Source organism: Artemia sp. Qi Xiang Cuo, chromosome 14 (genome assembly GCF_049724085.1).
Source record: "Artemia sp. Qi Xiang Cuo chromosome 14, ASM4972408v1, whole genome shotgun sequence".
Classification (NCBI taxonomy): domain Eukaryota; kingdom Metazoa; phylum Arthropoda; class Branchiopoda; order Anostraca; family Artemiidae; genus Artemia; species Artemia sp. Qi Xiang Cuo.
This window is the reverse complement of record NC_142807.1, coordinates 28,308,093-28,320,227: the sequence shown is the minus strand read 5'-3', so window position 1 is coordinate 28,320,227 and position 12,135 is coordinate 28,308,093. Positions and strand designations below refer to the sequence as shown.

Sequence of the window (12,135 nt, the reverse complement as noted above, 5' to 3'; positions counted from 1 at the left end):
GGCGCCCCCTTCATGGCAATTTCCCTTCCCCCATGAAAACTTCCTTCATGGAAAGATCCTTCCATATAGTCCCCGACCCTCTCCTTCCCCCACCTACCAGAAAAAATATCCTCTGAAAAAGTCTGTATACTTCCCAATAACCAAAACTATATGTTAACATTGAGTAAAGTTCATAACTTTCAGCCCTCCCCCTGGGGACTTTGGGGGATCAAGTCATCCTAAGACATTTTTATCATATTTTCGACCATGCTGAACAAAATGGCTATCTCAAAAGTTTGATCGGGTGACTTTGGGAAAAAAATGAGCGTGGGAGGGGGCCTAGTTGCCCTCCATTTTTTTTTGTCACTGAAAAAGGGCACTAGAACTTTTAATTTCCGTTCCAATGAGCCCTCCCACGATATTCTAGGACCACTGGGTCGATACGATCACCCCTGGGGAAAAAAACAAACAAAAAAAAAAATAAAAAAATAAATAAACACGCATCCATGATCTTTCTTCTGGCAAAAAATACAAAAGTCCACATTTTTGTAGATAGGATCTTGAAACCTCTACAGTAGGGTTCTCTGATACGCTGAATATGCTGGTGTGATTTTCATTAAGGTTCTATAACTTTTAGGGGGTCTTTCCTTCCTTTTTTGAAAATCAGCCAAATTTTCTCAGGCGCGTAACTTTTGATGGGTAGCTCTAAACTTGATGAAAATTATATATTTGAAATCAGCATTAAAATCTGATTCTTTTGATACATCTATTGGTATCAAAAACCCGTTTTCTAGAGTTTCGGTTACTATTGAGCCGGGTCGCTCCTTACTTACAGGTCGTTACCACGAACTGTTTGAAAATCTGTGTCACATATTTTTAATGGAGAGTATAGTTTTTATCGCTACAGTATATTCTCTTTACTGTGAGTCAAAGGTTCTTGGTCAATGGGTACAAATAACCCAATTTTCACTTTTAAAGAGCCTTAGGATGCACAATCAAACGTTTATTTACAATAAATTATCGGAAGTATTAGGCAAGTCTATAAAACAAACGGTGCTCAGAATTCGATGAAATGAAAAAATTATCCAAAAAATGGTCTTCCATAGCCATAAGGGCGGTACCCGTAGCCGCCATAACCACCATAAGGACGATATCCATAGCCACCATATCTGCGAAATCCATATCCTCCAAATCCTCGTCGGAATCCTAAAAGTATTCAAGGTACGGGTATAAAATCTGTGATAGTATATACACAAGCAATATGTATAACAGTAAAGTATTGGTACACATCAATAAATTAAGGGGAAAAATTTGTTCCAAAATATTTGGAAGAAACGAAATATCAAAAAGCACTTTGGTTTACAATATTTGAAATACGAAACACTTATAACTACATACCCCTTATAACTAAACACTCTTTTTAACTCGGTATATATAATAAGCTAACGGGTTAACAAATCAATTATTCCTTTGGGTTTTTATTTTATCTTTTTTTTTTTTTTTTTTTTTTTGTTTTTTTTTTTTTTTTTTAAATGTACATTTCTAAATATAAGTGAATTTGACTAATGTAATTCAAAATGTTGATAAATGAAAAAAATCTTTATATTTGAGTTTAAAACCTAATCTACAAATCTAAGCGTAATAATTTGTTCAATTCGTTTTCTCCTAGTTAATTTGGGTATCAAGTTTCATTTCTGTTTTGTTTGTTTATTCTGTTTTCGAAAGGCGTAATATCTTGTTTTCTTGGCCATAAGAATAGTTGGTAAATGAAACTTTTTCATGCTAAAGTCACTTTTGCTTGATCCTACATCTGTAATAAAAACAAAGAGTTCTTAATTAAAGTAAAAAACAAACGAATCTCAGTTTTTTTTTTCATCTTTTACAAAAGCGATGAATCTTACTTAGTTACTTAGGTCTTCCCACGCCGGCTGGCGCATAAGGCGACAACGGTGCCTCTCCATGACGATCTCTCTTGTGCTTTTGACCAAAGTTCTTCGAGCGACAATCTCAAAAGCGCAGCATTCTTCTCAAGGCATTTTTCCAGTGTTGTCTTCTGTCACCCACGACTTCTGATGCCAGAAGGAACCCAACACCATACATCGTGGGGTAGGCAGCCCTCACCCATCCGTGCAATGTGACTTCAGTATCACCATCGGTTAGTCACAATTCTATCGATCACGAGTGGCTGCTTTGTCTTTTCACGTATAGAGGCGTTAGTGAGCTTATCAGTCCACTGGATATCAAGGATACGCCGAAGACAGATTTTCTCCAAAACCTGGATTCGCTTTTCCAGTTGCTTAGTCAACGCCCAAGATTCGTAGCCGTACATTAGTACGGAGAGGACGTTACCATTGAAAAGCCGGAGCTTGAGCTGTAGGGAGTACGCTGGATCCCACCATCATATTTGATGACACTACCAAGGTACTTGAACTCTTCAACCTCCTCTAGTACATCAGATCTGATTTTAAGAGATGGGGCAAGTAGGGTATTGACGCTGTTTCACATGACTTTTGTTTTCTGTGTACTGATTGACAGACCAACTCGCCCGGCCATACTGAAGAGTACAGCGATATTATTCCTTAGCTCGTCTCTTAAATGAGATAGGAGGGTTATATCATCAGTAAATTCGCCGTCACAGAATGTGCGGCTTAGGTTCGGCTGAATTCCATCTCCGAAATTACATTTTCGAAGTACGTATTCGATGAGAATAGCAAAACCTATACTAATTTCGCTACTACTGGTCACGCACTATAGCCTCAAACTATCTGGTAGCGAAGTAGCTACGTATGCTCCTCCTCCATTTAGATCTTCATAAAACCTTCTCTATTACGCTTTCCATCGGCATATTCATTCCCTTGAAGTCTTCCACTATGGAAGTCACTCGCTACAAGCGAGGACAACCTCCTTTCCGTTTAGCCCTAGATGGTTGGCCGAAAATAGCAATCTTCGACAATCTGGCATCCTTCATCCGCACAACGTGCCCTAGCCTCCTCAACCTTTCTTTCATTATAGCCCTAGAGAGCGGTATTGAACCACATTTTTCGTGTAGCCTATTGTTTGAAATACGGTCAGTCAGCCGGGTACCCAGAACAATCTTTAAGCAATTTCTCTGGATAACATCTAGCAAATCTTCATCCGCTATTCGGAGCGTCTAATTTTGGTTTGCAGACTTATCTTCCTATTCTTCCAGACTTTTTTTAATTGTGAAAAAACACCCTGAGCCTTGGCTATTCTATATTTAACATCTTTACTGCTCCCACCATCTTTACTAATAATACTACCAAGGTAAGTGAAGCTGCCCACCTGATCAATCTTTTCATTACCCAACGTCACCTTTTCATCTTCACTTATTCCTAGCCTTAGTGACTTAGTCTTCCTAACATTAATTTTCAAACCAATTCTAGCACCCTGAACTCGCATAACCTCTAAGAATTCATTCATTTTGCTCACACTTTCATCTAGGATGCTTAAATCATCAGCATAATCCAAATACAGGGGACTTTTCCTCCCCATTTGATTCCGTGGTCTCCCATTGCCTTTCCTGTGCTCTTTAAAACAAAGTCCATCAAAATAATCCATACAAAGGGGGATAGAACACAACCCTGCTTAACTCCTGATTTAATTAAAAACCAGCTGCTAACCTCATTTCCTACCTTAACCGCAGCAGTGTTATTCTCATACATAGCACTAATCACTTTAATGTATTTGTCTGGTATACCATACAAGGATAAAACCTTTACTAAAGCTATTCTATCAACAGAATCGAGCGCTTGTTCATAAGCTATAAAACTGAGGACCAAAGGTGTTTGAAAACTCAGGCACTTCTCAATTATTAGCCTAAGAGTGAAAATTTGGCCGACACATCCTCTACCTTTTCTAAATCCGCACTGCTCTTCTATTAAAACTTTGTCTACGGCATCTCTCATTCTAAAAAGTATAATATTACTAAGTAATTTACCACCTACAGAAACCAGACTGATGCGTCGATAATTACCACACTCACTTTTATCACCTTTCTTATAAAGTGGCATAATTAAGGTTTTCCTAAAATCGTTAGGTACTTCCCCTTTTTCAAAAATCATATTCATAATCTTCAGTAACTTATTTCTAACCTCAGAGCCACCATATTTAAGAAACTCATTTACCACCCTATCAGCACCTGGCGGACACCAGACTTCACACTGAACCATTCGGTTCGGTCACCATCATCAGTACGTACAGCACATAACTGATTCTTGTATAGTCTGACAATCATACAAAGAATTTTGTTGGGGAAACCATAATACTGAAGTATTTTACATGGTGAGTCTCTGTGGACAGAATCAAACACTTTCAAAAAGTCAATGAAGGCAACAATAATCTCAATCTACCATTCGTTTGCTTCTTCTATGAGTACCCTCAAACTGAATATCAAATAAGCACACGATCTTTCTGGTCGAAACCCATGTTGCTCCTCTCTTAGTATTGCGTCGACTTTTGACTGAATACGGTTCAGTAGTAATTGGCAGAAAATCTTGCTCCCTACAGACTGCATAGTGATACCTCGCCAGTTATTACAGTTGGACGTTTTACCTTTTTTAAAGGGCTTGACGCTAACCCCTTTCTTCCAATCGGTGGGAATATTTTCAGTTTCCCATATCTGAGAAATAGCCTTTTTAAGGGGCTCGGCAATGACTTCAGCTCCATATTTCAGGAGTTCAGGCTGTAAGCCATCAACTGATAAAGAAAAGAAGAAGGTGACCTTCTTCTTTTCTTAAATTAGCTGATTAATTCCTTCTATCTGTTTTAAGCGTTGATTTGTCTGACTTTACATCCCTTATCCCCTCCCTTGTGGCACTAAAGTGGTTTCAATTAGTCAAAAAGTTTTTGCGTGATTCAAATTTGTTTTTTTATAAATATTAATGATAATTGGCACACAAAATCAAATAAAACAACATTTTTTCTTGCTTTTTCCGAAATGTAAGGTTGTCGGAGAGCCTATTATTGAACATAAGCCAAAAACACAGCACGTTAAATAAATATTTTTTTAAAGTTACAAAACTTGTTTCATCTCAAATCTTTTCTTAAACTCAACCTAACAACGGAAAAAAGGCTCAAGCTATTCAATAGCTGTCCCTGTAACCAAAAAGGCATTCAAATCTGCTCAATGTAAACATCAACACAGTTTTAATTTTATGCGTCCATCAGCATTCTCACTTCCGTATTCATTCAAAACAACAATACCCTACTTGACTCACTGTCGATAGCTTCCTAAATCTAGACATTTTAGTTAAAGAGGAAGCTCCTTCACTTCCCCTGCCAATTTCAAATAATCTGAGAAATCACTTCAAAAATCTAGGTCTGACGTGACCGGTAGAGAGTATTTAAAAATTCTCAAAAATTTTTAAACTCTAAAGCCAGTGCTTTGATTATTGGTTTTGATAAAAATTTAAAGGTATTGCTAGCTAAAATAAGACCTATTTCTTTTCCGTGTTTAATATTTTCACAGCCATAATAATATCTATGAAACTCGACGCGTATTAAATATTTCTTTTCTTAGCTTTCCGTATTTTTGATCATTTACACAATGGTGTCGCAAAAGAGTGTTGAAGTATAACAAGTTAAGTAGCATGGGAGCTTATATTAAGTTACAGCGAAACAAAATTACTTTTTTTACAGTTTTTTTTTACCATTTGTGATGGCAGTAATAACAGGTGAAAATGCATTTTCTTTACGTTCATTGTGCAGCAGAATGATGAAGAAAACTTACCCCCAAAAAACAATCTGCTTTGTGCCTCTTCATCACTTACAACTTCATTGAATATGGTATCTTGAGCATAAGCTGAAAGAAAATTTGGAAAATTAGTAAGCCCCTTTGTTCTAACACTCTTTTTGAGTTCTTTGATGATACCCGTATCAATCTACTTGCTTTTCTGATTAGAGAGTGCAGAAGGTTGTTGGTAGCGATAAGCGCCAGAAATTCAGCATTTAGTTCTGTTTTAAGATTAAGAATCCTTTTCTTGTCAATATTTCATTTAAAACATGTGAATGCATAAAAATACATTTAATTTTTCAAATTAACGTGAAGAGAAACATTAAAACGAGCAGTCATCGGTGCTGGTCCTTACTCTTTACGCTAGAGTGTTATTTGCGCTTCACTAAAAAAGATAATTATTTCGACCAGTGTGTCGTTTGTTTGTCAAAACATGAACGAAAAAAAAGAAAATCATGATACGGATCAGGTTGAAGGAAAATAATTCCTTCGAATAATATTGTGATTTTTAGTTTAGTTTTATCACTTTAGTAAGACATTTTTATCAAAAATATTTCCATGTCGTTAATACTATCTCGTCAAAAAGTGCAGAAATTAATGCATAAGTGAAACTCTAAAAAGAATATTGTTGATTTTTAAGTAATCTGTTTAGTTTTTCAAAGCGATATTTTTAATTGACTCATAAGTAAGTGATTCACTAATTGGGTTTGTATACATTTGAAATAAATGTAAAAAGAATAGAGAAATTAATGATGAAATTTTATTTTTAACAAAAAAGGAATTATGTAGAAATTTTTTTCATAAGCAACAGAATCATAAAAAGGTATACAAAAAGAAAAAATTATGGAAATTCGAGCAATTTCTTAGGATGATTGAAAGCACTCAAGCAACTCCTTAATTCTGCCCCCAGCAGCCTCCAAATTCCTTGTGTAAGGAGGCCTTATTTTATGTGTAAATTTGGTAACTCAATTTCAGTAAAATTTGGAATCTCCTTTGCTTCAATAGATCAGAAATAAAGTAACAATTTCAAATTAGCTTGAATTTGAAAATAACTTCGCTTTCCGTAACTAGTCATAAATCTTGTAGTGACGCTTCTTTGTTCAAGAATCGAAAGACTTTTGAACCCGTGATAAATATTTTGAGACCTAATTTAGACCAGTTTTGGGTATAAAACAAAGAGGAACGCAAGGCCTTAAAATACTGGAAAAAAAAACTACATTTTAACAAAAAGTTGTTGATTGGCTGAAAGAGCAGGGGAAGGTCACTAAACTAATCAAGTAGCAAATAAATAAAACGTACGGGGGAGAGAAAATAGGGTTTGTCTTGTGAGGAGAGGGGACTAGAAAGGAACTCTTGGTAAGTAACCTTTTAACTAATTATGGTAATTATTTGCCTTGGTTCAATTTCTTTAAATGTAAAATTAAAGTTATAATATTAAAGCTTTTCATCACTTTAGACTATACCGAGAAAATCCCATTTCCGTGATGAATTAAGTTATCCATTGAATTCTAAATATCCTTTGAGAATAATACTGAGATAAGAAATAAACTTCGGAAAGATCTCTATCACTTGGGCTAGACCACATATACTAAATTAATTTAACACTTATATTGCAGACATATACCTGATACTGGAGTCAAGAGCAGAAAATCCCATTGGAAGATTGTCAATAAACTTATAAAGAGTTTATTAATTATGGGATGGAAAATCTAACTAAAACAGATTAGCAACAGAAAAATACGCGCGCAAATAGCTTAGAACTCTAAAAAGCCTATTATATTTTGGTGATATGGGTTTATAATTTGGTTAGAGTATATAAATTAACCAAGACTTGGATACTCTAGACAAAGTATAGAAATTTTAAGGATTAAAATAGAAATAAAATTAGTTTTTGTCTTAAAGACTGAAACTTGTGAATAGCATGAGGTTTAAATACAAGATAAACCCCTAAACCTTAAAAAATAAATTAAAGAGCTTTGCCTCCTGCTTCCAGCTTAGTGACCTTTGGAACTTACCTAGCGTTTATTAAATCTTATATATAAGAAGATTGGAACTAGAGGACAATACAATATTCCTTCCCTGGCGTATTCTCTAACGTTATACGAAAGGGGGACTATATTCCTGTTTTTAGCCACTTTTGCATTTCTCAACCCGTGCTAATATTATATAGGGACGGAGATTCAATTTTCTCTAGAAAAGTTGGAGTTTATCAAAGTTGCAAAGAGCATTAACTTCTTTTTCAAGATATAAACATAATAAATTGGTTTAGTTTATACAAATAATTTGAGACCTAATAAAAAGGTTATTCCTAGTTTCCAAGAAACAATAATATGATGCAAAGAACTTTAATTACCTTGGTACCCAAGTCTTGTTTAATTATTTAAGAGCAACACTTGCAATTAGACGTATGGATGGCCTAGAAGTAACTGAATCCATTTTTTTCGATAAGCATTCGTGGATTGAACAGCAGACGCACACAAGATTAAGCAACAACAGACTTAGAAGAGGTTTAGAAGCATTCAAAATAATTAGAAAAAGAATATTTTCCTTTAATTTCCTTTCATAATAAATATGATTTGTCACTGGATTCTGAGTACCGATCTGACCAAACGCATCAGTTATAAAATGCACCCAAATTTTTGCCCTGATAAATAGGGGCAACCTTACACTTGACTCAATCCCTTGCGCCGTTTTCATGAGATTGTACTTAAATACACTAGTTTGATAGCCTGGGTAAACATAGTATCTTTGAATTACTTGTTACTTCACCGCGCATAGATTTTAAATGCCGCATGGATTTATATTAGTAAAACGTCCAAGTGGCTTCACGACAAAATTCTTTCAAGCTAACTCATCCCCTCCTCATAACACAAAATTTAAAGTCGTCTTGCCTCCCTCCCCTCCATATAATTGCAATGCAAGCTTCCCTGAATCCCTGAATCATTCATATTTCGACAGCATGAATCATTCTTATTTCGACAGCATCAGTACACAATTCATCGTTTGATTACTTCGCTAATTCACCGTTTGAAGTTTCAAAGGAACTAATTGTGCGAAAACCTACAGAATTCAAAAATGAAAAATTTTTAGCTCTCTTCTTCATCCCAACACAACTGTCAAAATCCCTCTGGCTCTAAAACATTCCCTGAGAAATTTCGAATGCATATCCAAGCTGTTATAGAGATATTGCAATTCCACCATTTTAATAACTATGAGACATGTTGGATCTTACTATTCCTTAAAATCATCTCATGTTTCATCTCGACAAGAAAACTCATCGGAGACATCGGAGTCAAGATTTTGAGATAGCCATTTTGTTCAGCATAGTCGAAAAATCTAGTAACTGTGTCTTTGGTGATTTAACCCCACACAGTCCCCGGGGGCAGGGCTGCAAGTTACAAGCTTTGCCCATTGTTTGAATATAGTATTGGTTATTGGGAAGTACACAGACATTCTCAGGGGGATTTTCGGAGGAGGAGATTACGTAAGAAGATCTCTCCATGAATGAATCTTTCATTGGGGAAGACAATTTTTCCATGAATGGGGTGTCGGATTCCCCAGCATTATTTAAAAAACTATCAGAAATTAAATAAAAAACAATTTGTTTCAACTGAAACAAAGTTTTTACTGTTTTAAAAAGTAGAGTTGTGAGAAAGAGTAGAACTATAGCGTAAAGAGCGAGGCGTTGAGGAGGGGACATCCCCTTTCATATACGATATAATTTCTGTTCGTTTTAAGTTTTAATGTCGCTCCTTACTTTCAATTAAAAACAAACTTGTTTTTTTATTTAATCTTTAAAGGATTCAGCCGCCTTTTGTTGAGCCAGGACTACCGTGCAGTCAAAGCATAGTTTAAGGATTTCCCAATAGCGACTTCTTTTTCCGAACATGACACACATTTCATACCGCGCGTATAGACCCTGAGCATATACGTCAGAACCTTGGCTCAGTTGCCATAAGCTGTGTTGCCACTTATGTCACATTTCGCGGCATTATTCCGCGATTCTGAGAGAAATGCCGCATAAAATTTTGATTATGCCGCACACCGCGATTATGCCGCGAAATGGCTTTTTATACCGCATTTGTTCCCGTATGTAAAATCTGTCCAACTTAAAGTTTCTTATCTTTCGCAAATGATTTTGTTGCATAAAATGAGAATTTCAAAGACGCGTCCGACTCGTTTCGTAAAAGTCAACTACGGACCTTAATTAATGACCCGTCGGCGGTCGGAAGCTTGTCACCTGGGAGGCCAGTGTGTTCGACGGGGGTTGAGTTATCTTTGCGGGTTTGACGAAACTTTGACGTTTGAGTTTCTCAGTTCATCTCATAACTTCAAGACCTCTGTCAGCTCAGCCCAAGTGTTTTCAAGTTAGCAATAAGGACAGACAGACTTGTCTTATTTCACAGGATTGTCTGATGGTATTGATGGTAAGTAGTAACTATATTTAAGTAGCCTAGGTGTCGTAAGATCCGAATTGCGTCCCAATTCTTTAAGAATGACTCTTGAATCACAAAGGCTGTTTAATTAGAATGAATAGTTTTTTTAAAAGTACTAAAAAAAACTTCAGCATAAAGAGCGAAGTATTGACAAGGGGGCGACCTCCCTCATTTACGTAGTACTTTTGGCTCGTTTTAAATTTTCCATTGGGAACTTTCTGTGGTAGCAACTATCTACTAGGGTTTGGGGTGGGGCTATTTGCTGGAAAAATTTTCCATGGATCAGAGGATTTCCGGTATGATTTGAAAGACAATCAGGAATTAGTCTCTTCCAAATGAAAGTGCGTTAAGAAAAAATTCCCCTGGAATCGTCCGCAAGGACTTTTCCGTTTCGAATTTTCAGCTAGAATGGAATTGCCTGGGAGAAAGTTTCCTGGAGCGGGGAGGGGGTAGTTTAAGTAGAAAGAACTTTTTATGGACGAATTTTCCGTGGAGGAAGAAATTATTCAAGGAGGGGAGCCGGATATTCTGGTATTATTTAAAAACGACCTGAAATTAAATATAAAAAATCTCCTGCCATTTACCCATGCCCCAGCCATTTAAACATTTGTCTCTCAATTACTTGGACTATCTGTCCTGGCTTTTCTCTGTCTACAATTAGCCATCTTTTGCTGCAACCTATGCATCAGTAGAGGAGGGGGTACCAGCGCGGACACTACCACGTGGTTTATGGTTTTCTCAGTGAGAATGAAAAAACAGGAATTTTCTCACTTGAAAACCATGAATTTTGTCACATTTATGGTTGTTTTCATGGATGGATATGTGTGTTGTTCGATTTATTTGATGTTTTTCTCGGATGTCAACATCAAATTATGGATGTTTTATGGTTTTTGTCAGTGAGAATTTGAAAACCATGAATTTTGTCACATTTATGTCTGTTTTTATGGTTTTTGTCAGTGAGAATTTGAAAAACAGGAATTTTGTCACATTTTTGTATGTTTTTATGGTTTTTGTCAGTGAGAATTTGAAAAACAGGAACTTTCTCACTTGGAAAACCATAAACCACGTGGTGCTGTCACGAGTCAGAACACCTGTGCTGTCGACCTCAATTCACCTATCGTGAATCAATAATTCCCCTTAGAAACAACAAATTAATTTTCCTTTCTTGACAGATCAATCAATCAATGACATCATCTGTCAGACTTTAAAAATTTTCACCTAGAAACATTTTTCCAGGAATAGATCCAAAATCATTAATGTCTTTGCCTCGGGAACAGTTCTACTGGTCGAACTCCAAAGGATATTAATAACCCCAGGCCATGGAAACAATTAGGCAAGAAACATCTTAGCGATGAATTGTTTTAGCGCGCGAGAAGGCTTCATATTAATTTGAAATGCGTTAGCACAGAGATGCCAATAACAAAGGAACACGCTGAATTTACGTTTAGGGATTATTTGGGCGAAACCGTTTTAGACAGGTTATGGAACTATTTCGGCGAAACAGATAGAGACATTTTAAAAGAAGATTTTGAAGAGATTTTGGAGGAGGTTTTGAGTGTGGTCGTTATAATACACAAGTTTCATTTGAACAGTGTTGTGAGGTCCTCTAACCCAACCCCAAAGGTTCCGATCCCCCTACCACAACCCCGAAGGAAGCCCCCGGTCCTCAAAGCCCCCCAAACTCCCAAAGGGCCACCGGCGCCCCCAAAGGCCCATCGAGCCCCCAAAGGCCACCCCCAGGCCCCCAGGCCCTCAACTGCCCCCCCGGACCCCCAAAGACCATCCCTGTGCCCCAAAGACCCTCCCTGTGCCCCCAAAGGTCCACCGGGCTCCCAAAGGAGCAATCGGTCCTCAAGTGCCCCCCAAACCCCCAAAGGCCCTCCCTGTGCCCCAAAGGCCCTCCCCCGGTCCCCAACTGCCCCAAAGGCCCTCCCCTGGTCCTCAAAGGCCCCCGGATCCCCAAAGGGC

At 37.1% G+C, this 12,135-nt stretch overlaps 1 long non-coding RNA gene across 1 annotated transcript; it reads right to left on the bottom strand.

Annotated features, from left to right (window-relative positions):
* Positions 1-967: 967 nt before the first annotated feature.
* Positions 968-5,810, bottom strand: LOC148944339 (uncharacterized). The gene is made up of 2 exons (XR_016142864.1): positions 5,729-5,810; positions 968-1,185 (listed from the first exon to the last, which is right to left on the bottom strand). It is a non-coding gene; the product is annotated as an uncharacterized LOC148944339 (long non-coding RNA).
* Positions 5,811-12,135: the final 6,325 nt, after the last annotated feature.